This window comes from Lonchura striata, chromosome 5 (assembly GCF_046129695.1).
Source record: "Lonchura striata isolate bLonStr1 chromosome 5, bLonStr1.mat, whole genome shotgun sequence".
In the NCBI taxonomy this organism is placed as follows: domain Eukaryota; kingdom Metazoa; phylum Chordata; class Aves; order Passeriformes; family Estrildidae; genus Lonchura; species Lonchura striata.
The window spans coordinates 63,761,567-63,769,713 of NC_134607.1; the positions used below are offsets into that span (position 1 = coordinate 63,761,567).

At 34.0% G+C, this 8,147-nt stretch overlaps 1 protein-coding gene and 1 long non-coding RNA gene across 10 annotated transcripts in view; one reads left to right on the forward strand and one right to left on the reverse strand.

Annotated features, from left to right (window-relative positions):
* Positions 1-8,147, reverse strand: part of PCLO (piccolo presynaptic cytomatrix protein) — a 318,646-nt gene that overhangs the window by 33,095 nt on the left and 277,404 nt on the right. The gene's annotated exons all lie outside the window — the stretch shown is intronic.
* Positions 1-8,147, forward strand: part of LOC110475443 (uncharacterized) — a 41,474-nt gene that overhangs the window by 12,972 nt on the left and 20,355 nt on the right. For 3 of the 4 annotated variants that reach the window (XR_013340039.1, XR_013340041.1, XR_013340042.1), the window contains one exon: positions 387-4,512. This is a non-coding gene — a long non-coding RNA (uncharacterized LOC110475443). The remainder of the gene's footprint in view (positions 1-386; positions 4,513-8,147) is intronic. The other variant, XR_013340040.1, reaches the window with a different exon arrangement.

The window sequence follows — 8,147 nt, forward strand, 5'->3', positions numbered from 1 at the left end:
TAAAGAGGGAACAGATTTGTCATATTATAGTTGGATGTAGCTGTGATATCGGAATGTTTTTTCCTTAGAATCTAAGAAGGCAAATATCCAAACTAATGAGACATTTATGGAATGTTTATGGCCTCTTAACCTTTTCTCTTTGATAGATCTATACTTGCATATAAGAAGGTAGATTCAAGACAATTTCAAGAGTCTGGATAAAAAAAAAAACAGTGTACAATGACACATTAGTTGATGGATTTTTTTTGGAGAATGAAAAAGGTTGTTAGAAAAATTGGCTTTGCTTCACTCATACTGCCTTTCTGTTTGCTGTTGGAAAACAGTATACTTTGCCAATGTCTCCACTATTGAAGACAAATTGTAAAAATCTGTTTCTCATGCTGCAGGATTTTTCCAAGTATACCCATTTTCTGAAGGTAAGGTGATTGTCTTCAATATATCATTTTATTTCTATAATTTTGTAGTAGCTCCTTTAATCTGTGAAAAAACATCTAGATAAGGTGTGGTTGCTAGGAGAGGTGAAGAGCATCTCCTAGGATCTGCTTCCTCAATTCTGTTTAACTATTGCTGTGAAAGCTCTTTTTGTATCCAAAATGTTCACCAACAGGAGAGAAAAAAAAAATCTCATGTTATTTTTCTTTTATTCTTTTTCTAACACTGTCAAGATTTCTTTCTTTGGAAATGGCAGCTTTCATGTATAGATTTATCATGGGCTTTACAAACTTATTGTTACACTGATAGTTTCTGAATCATAACAATCTGCATTACAATTTTACAGGAATTTAGATAACTTTGCTTTGTGGATGTGTTTGAAAGGGATACACCAAGTAGGAAGGAAGATACTCAATGTAGATATTCTGTAGGCTTCACTTTTTCAAACATAAAAATTATGGGGAAAATGTGTCTTTATAAAGTCAAGAGACTTGCATACTGTTTTAAAATATAAATGAAACCAAAAATAGTCTTAAAACCAACAGATAAAGAATGAGATAATGTGTCCTTTTTGTTATTCTCACAAATGTCCAGAGACAGGTTGGAAAGATCCCCTTTTCTCTCTTTTACTTGCCAAGAAAAAGGAACTTTTCAGATGATCAGACTAGTCAGAAGGGCATAGCTGATAGAAAAGGCAAATAATTGCATTCAGATCAGTAGGAATCCAATTCCTTCAAGAATATAACAGAGTGTTCCATGAATATGAATGTGTTTCTAAAAACCTAAACACTCAGCCAGGCACAGCGAAGGCAATCAGGAGGATGGTGAATAATGCTAGAGATATTGGACAAACAGCAGGAGGAAAAAGCAAGAATCCAAAGCATACTCAGCAGGCATTGATGCAAGTTACACATGGGACTAATAAATCACCCAAACTGACTAATTATGGTAGGCAGAATGCTAGCAGGCTTCTGAAAAGAATGTGGACTTTTAGGTACTACAGCAGTGTGAAACAGGAAGGCAGGTATATGTATCAGATGTCTGACCCAGCTGATCTCCAGAAGATTTGTGCATTTTCTAAGGCATGCAAATTCAGTCTTGGTGTTATCACATCACAATCAGTCAGAGTGCAAAGCCAATATGGCAGACAAAAAAATAAAATCAAAGAAATATTAAAAAATAAGTTATAACAGAAAGAAAGAATACCAAAGGGTGTTTTCAGAAAATAAAGACTTCTGCAATGGATGGCATTGACACACATAATTTGGGAGCACTAATCTCATCTGATATGACCCACTTAAAGATTATATAAGGAAGCTAAAATAAATGCTTTAAATTTTCATTATAATCTTTTGGCTCCTAACTCAAGGAAAAGGACTGTCTCATCTGGAATGGCAGACTTGATTAGAAATTTGTGGGATACCCAGAATTTTCTGGAACAGCAACTGGATTGAGGCAGAAAAATAGAGTATTTCAAAGCAGAATACACCTATGCTTGAAGACCCTGAATCCCTCTGCAGATAAGAATAAAGTTTATTTATCCTTTATTGCATCAACTTCTACAGACAGAGTACATTACTTTGAGCCACTACATTTGTCTAGTCTGTCCATTTGATTCCCTCCCAGTCATAGCCTAGTAACATTAGAATAAATAATGCACAAAAGGCAAGACCAACATATAATAGACTAAAATAATTACAAATCCCTTTGCAGACAAACTGTTAGGAATTCTTTATGAGAAATATACACATCAAAACTTTCCCTTAACAGAAAAGCCATTATTCACATACTACAGCAGTGGATAACATTTCATTAGAGCTGCAAGCCTGTAAGACTACTATCATAGGATGCAATAATGAACATTGTGGAAAGCATATTAATCTGAAAATAAAGTGGGGACAAAGCAGGAGTTTCTAGTTATAGATATGAAAGCAAACTTTCTACCACAAGACTTGGACATATACAGGCATTGTCAACATAGGAAAGATTTATATTCATTCTAATGCACTTATTTTTAAAGCCTTCTCTCTTGGAACACAATTTGCAGTCCAGTAATTTTGAGGACTCTCACATGCTAAAATGTAGATCAGCTGAAGTTTAATTTTAGCTTGCCTTGTGATCCCACCTGCACTTAAACAGCATTCCAAAGTAACAGTTTGAATATCAGTCCAAAAAAAGGGGTTATGTTCAAGAATATGAGAGGGTAAACAAAAAACTCTTTTCTGAATCCCCAGCATAATAGTTTAATTTCTAAGTAAGTTATAAATTATTCTTAAAAAATAAGAATATTAAGACATTAAGGAGCTACAAAGGACTGTCTAGTATAGAAACAGGTTGTGGCAATCTTGGTTTTGGTTTTTTTAAATTTTCAAATAAATACAGCGGAAGTGAAATTCTAATACAGACTTCTTCCATAGGAACGGATGTGTTATCATTTCTAGGCAAGCTTAGAATAATTAGTTACAGGAAATGCTTGTTAAAATATGTTATATTTCTGAATGGATACTCTTGGATTTGGATTCTTATTTCTGTCCTTGAGTATTAATTTCAGCAAGCAACTGGACTAGAACATAGGAAAAAACATATCACTGTTAAAGATAATCAATCAGTAGAACAGAGTAACAAAGCTGGAAATCTCTATCAACACTAAGAATTTTTTGGTGCAAGCTGAAAAAAGCCTTTTAGGAACAATATTGTGCTTTGAATCATTGGAATGACCTTTTGAAGACTTAACTACTACTTATCATTGCTACTACTGAATAGTCTATATGTATTTGAGTACTGAGTATTATTGACTTTAGATCAGATCTATTTTACTTAAATTTTTCCCTTAGAGGATGCACAAAATTCCAGATCCTAATCATACTGTAAATGGAAGACATCACCTGAATTTTCCAACAAGTTTTACTTGTTAAGTCCTAGTTTCAGTTTCATGACAGAGGGGAAACCATTTAGGATTTAGCAATTCACCTTCTATTATATTAATGCCTCAACCTGACTTTTATTGACCCCAAATGAACATTAATCATGGAAAGTGACTATATTTCTATTTTAAATGTCTCTCTAGATGAAGTAGCACTTCTTCAGACATGGCTCAGGTTCAGTTAATCACACTCCAGCACCTTCACCTTTACCTTCACTCCATTTTGTTGGGGGTATCCCTCTGCTTGTTTTCCAGTGTTCACAGTCTTCATTATTAACTGGTTATTTATACTAAATGTGCCAGGTAGTATTAAATCAGATTTGCTTCATAAACACATCTTATTAAAAGAGATAAGTTCTGTAATTCTGCTATTTTTTTTTTTTAATTCTGAAATTGAACCATATATGTTTATCAGATTTTTGATGGAATTTCTAGCATACTGATTCCAAGTCCAAATACTCTGAGCTCATTGCAACTTCAAGAAGTCACCAGAAGAAGCTCTCTGAAAGTTCCAAGAAGCTGTATGTTAACAGAAATGTATTTAAGAGGTAGGTCAATAAAAGTGATTAATAATATTAAGCAAACAAATTCACTTTCCAGGCAATTACTGAAGTATCACTTCAAAGGTATGAAATTTTGTTTTTCAGAATAAACACTTGTGCCTTTCAGATTTTTTGTTTTTTCATTTGTCTTCTTAGTAATTAAAAAAAAAAAAAAATAGACATATTCCATGGGAAAACCAGATTTTTTTAAAACAAAACTTTAAAAAATCATTTTTTTTAGAATTATCTTGGGCCATAATTTAAGGGCTAATAGCCTTTTAGTCGAAGTTCATACAGAATTCAGAACTGCAAAAACTATAAACCAGCTAATAGTTAAGCACAGTCTCCCTGTATTTTTTTACTTTTCTTTTGATGAGTCTTTACAGTGACAGTTCAGGAATAGGCTGATTTGTAACACTGTAAATCAATGTTGTTTGTCATGTGGATACAAGAACACAGAACTTGTCCTTCTTTTCCCATATTTTTTATCTCTGGCTGTAAACTATTTTCTTATTTAAATTCTTTCTGCTTCTTTTTAGGAAAACCAGCTGAATTATACCAGCAAATACCTCAAGAAAGCAGAACTAATTGCTCCAATTATTACTGGAGAGCCAGGTGGGAAATTAGAATGCGGGGCCAATTTGGGATAGATAAAAAATATTTCTCAGAGTTCAGAAAGGAAGCTGATAATACTTAGGTTTATAAGGCTGCTGTTGTTTATCTTGACTCAGTTTTTAAAATGTGGGTTTTGGGCATTAATAGTAAGGCTGTTCCTAGCTTAAGGGAACATGTATAAAATATAGACTTCTTTTTAAAAGATGAGAAAGGATAAGGAATACTGTCAGTGCATAGGCCTGACTCATTCCTTAAGGATCCTTTGTGACAGAAAAGTATATCTGATATTTTAAATTCTTAAAATCAGCATATGACAGGCTATCTGCAAGTGCTTTCAGTACTTTTTTTTTTGCTCTGTAATGTAGCAGCTGCTCATGTGAGAAATTATCCTTGCTGGTATTTTCTGCTTTAAATTTTGTTGGCATTGATTAAAATTGTGCTGTCGAGTAGTAGATGGCAGACCCTTGCTAGAAGGTAATGGCAGAAAGCAAGGTTCTGGTTTATATTAAAGACATTTTAAAAAAGGTCAGGTTGAATTTTAGCCTTTTTATTTATAGGGACAGTAGAGAAGTTTGGCAATTCTTCTTTCAATTAGATACTTTCCTGGGAAAGGATCACATTTTAATCAGTAATATTTTATTTCAGAAAAAAACCCTTTCTACCTGTAATTCAGGACAGCAATAGGACTATAAAAGTAGGTGTTACAGACACTAAGAATGGGTTTTTAAAAAGAGATTAACATGTTTATATTGCACTTGAGGAAAGACAATGAGAATGTGCAGCAATTTCTTTTGCTATGTACATGACATTCACGCAAAACTAAAAAATGCAATTCAGCTACTGTTCAAGTCAGGGCAATCTGACTGGTGGTGAAATGTTGGTAACATTTCAGATTGTCTGTATTTCTCTTTATATCCATGGATCAATATCCTTTAGAATCAAGTCAATAATCTCATAGTCAGTAAAAGACTGTTGATTAAAAAAAAAAATACTTAGAATTCCAGATTTTTTCTAAGTTCTCATAAATTTTGGTATATGTTAGGATTAAATGTACAAAAATCCAGAATTATTTGAGTTATTGGGAAGGCAGCAAACCTCAAAGATAGTATTTAACCTAAATAGATGATGCTTCCTGTGGTTTTGAGATACCAATCTAAAAAGGCCTTAAAAAGAATTGATTTAAGCCTTGGTCCAGAAACATAGAACTGTTCTCCACCATGGTGAAAGTGACTGCTTCTGACTTGGTTATCTTATCTAGATAGTGTTGTTTATACTGCTAGGAGTCAGGAATCATGTTACAGAAGATGAAAATTTTCAGTTTAGTTCAATTTAATTAAATTTAAGAAAAATAAATATGTACTAGCTTTCAATCTGCAGGTAAACTGAAGACTACTCCAGCATGTGAATTCATAGTTCCTCTGTCTATTCGGTCACTTCCTGACATAAATATAGAAATGAACTATTTTATGCTATGTAATGATACTTGCAATTTTCCTTGGAAATAAGAGTTCTCAGATTCTTCCTACTCAATACCATACATGTGACATTCTGATGTTGCTTCACTAGCTGAAACAATCCAAATGTAAGAAACTAAAAAGAAAGTGGAATGTTCCTGGTACATAATTTCTACCTATGTATTAAAAACAAAACACTGGATGAAGTGTGTGAAATGTGGGATGCTCCTAATGAAAGCTGCAGAAGAAATCACTGCTAAAGGATGGAAATGTTTTTAATTTTGTAATTGTCAAACACCTGAGTTGACAGCAGTTCCCAGAATATCACTCAAACTGTGCAGGCATATGTGAAGTTTGTGTGTTGAGCCCTTCAAAAACCTTTGTCAGCTCTTTCATACCAAAGAGTCATAGAATGTTTTGGGTTGGAAGGGATCTTTAAAGATGTGCTTTCAACCCCACCCCATAACAGGGACACCTTCCACTCAGCCAGGTTGCTCAAACTCTCAGTGTTCAACCTGTCCTTGAACACTTCCAGGGTTAGGGCATCCATCACTTCTCTTGGAAACCTGATCCAGTGTCTCATATATTCAATCTAAATCTACTCTCAGTTGAAAACCATTGTCACTGTAGGGCCTGGTAAAAAGTTTTTTCCTTTTTTTAAGTCCCCTATTTCTATTTCAAGGCTATAAAAAGATCTCCTCAGAGTCTTCTTTTCTCCAGGCTGGACAGTCCCAACTCTCTCAGCCTGTCTTCATAGGAAAGGTGCCCTGCCTCTGATCATTATAATGTAAGAAATTTTCTCACCTGCAGTAAAACCCCCTATTTTTAGCCTGGACAAATGAGACATCAAAGTATAGATTTATGCATATAGAAAAGCATTTACAAATCTCAGTAACTGTATCATAATTATCTGTTAATAACTTTCTTCATCTGCCTTTTCTATTCTAACTTTCTGCTTGAAAGTCCAATATTAGGGCATTTTTTCTCTGAACATCCTCATAAGGATTAGTCTTAGACTTCTGATATTTCAACCTGTGGATTTAAAAGAAATCAAAATGCTAGTTTTTAAGATGTGAGATGCAGCAAGCCCTCAGCCTGTTCTTGGTCATAGTATAATGAGTCCTATGGTTTAAAGAGTGTAAATTTAGCCTAATTTAAGACCAAGTGAAAGTGAATTATTTTTTCAGAATTTTAATTACTTTGAAGAACACAGCATTTGTTAGCTGTGCTTATTCTGTCAGTTTGTTTCATGCCTTGTTTTACTCAAGAGAGTTAATCCACTTATTACTCCTGGGTGCTCCTCTTCAGGAGAAAGAGTGTGAAACAGTTTGCAAGACAATTTGCTCCAGAGTCTATTCTGTGCAGAAAGGATGGATGAAAATTTCACTAGGATGGTTCAAAGGGCTATAAAGGAACATTTACAAGTCAAATTATTCCCAGTCAGAGGGTCATGCAGCTTTCCAAAATCTTATTAGAATGACTCCCTAGCATGTTTCAAGGTTTCTGTGGTATTTCAACAATTTTTGTCATAAATAAAGATTAGACTGCCTAAATTATTGAAATACAGAGATAAGAAATCAAACCATTAAAACTGAATATCTTAGTTTATAATTTTGGCTGATGAACCACAAAGCTCAAAAATTTAGAAAAAAAAGGGTGTTTTTTATCTTAAATTACTCTGAATTTGACTTTGGTATTCAGAACATGGTCTGGAGGGCAATAAAAAAAAAAAAAAAGAGGGATAAAATAACCCCACTGTCTTGGAAGATGTGGGTGAGGTGCTACACTGCTCCTATAGAAAAATTACAATTTTGTGACTGAAAAACCTCACAACAATAAGGCCAGCCACAGAGGATGACAGAAGCACTGTAAGTACTCATTCACTCAAAAACCCCTTGACATACTCCTAAAAGAGTCTTTGCTTGAGATGACCCTCAGTGGTTGAGGATTGAGGAATGATTGAGGAGTGATATTTTGAATGCATCCATAATCTTCAAAAGGAGAAGATGCAACATTTCCATTACAATGCTCTTTATATCTATATATCTCTCTTCTACTAGAAACAGTGGCATCTTGGGATTACCTAGCAAATTCACACTTTTAAAATGTATGGAAATAATTTTTCCCATATTTTTTTTAAATGGATTAATGGTTGGTAGATGGAAAATACCCTCTGCAGCT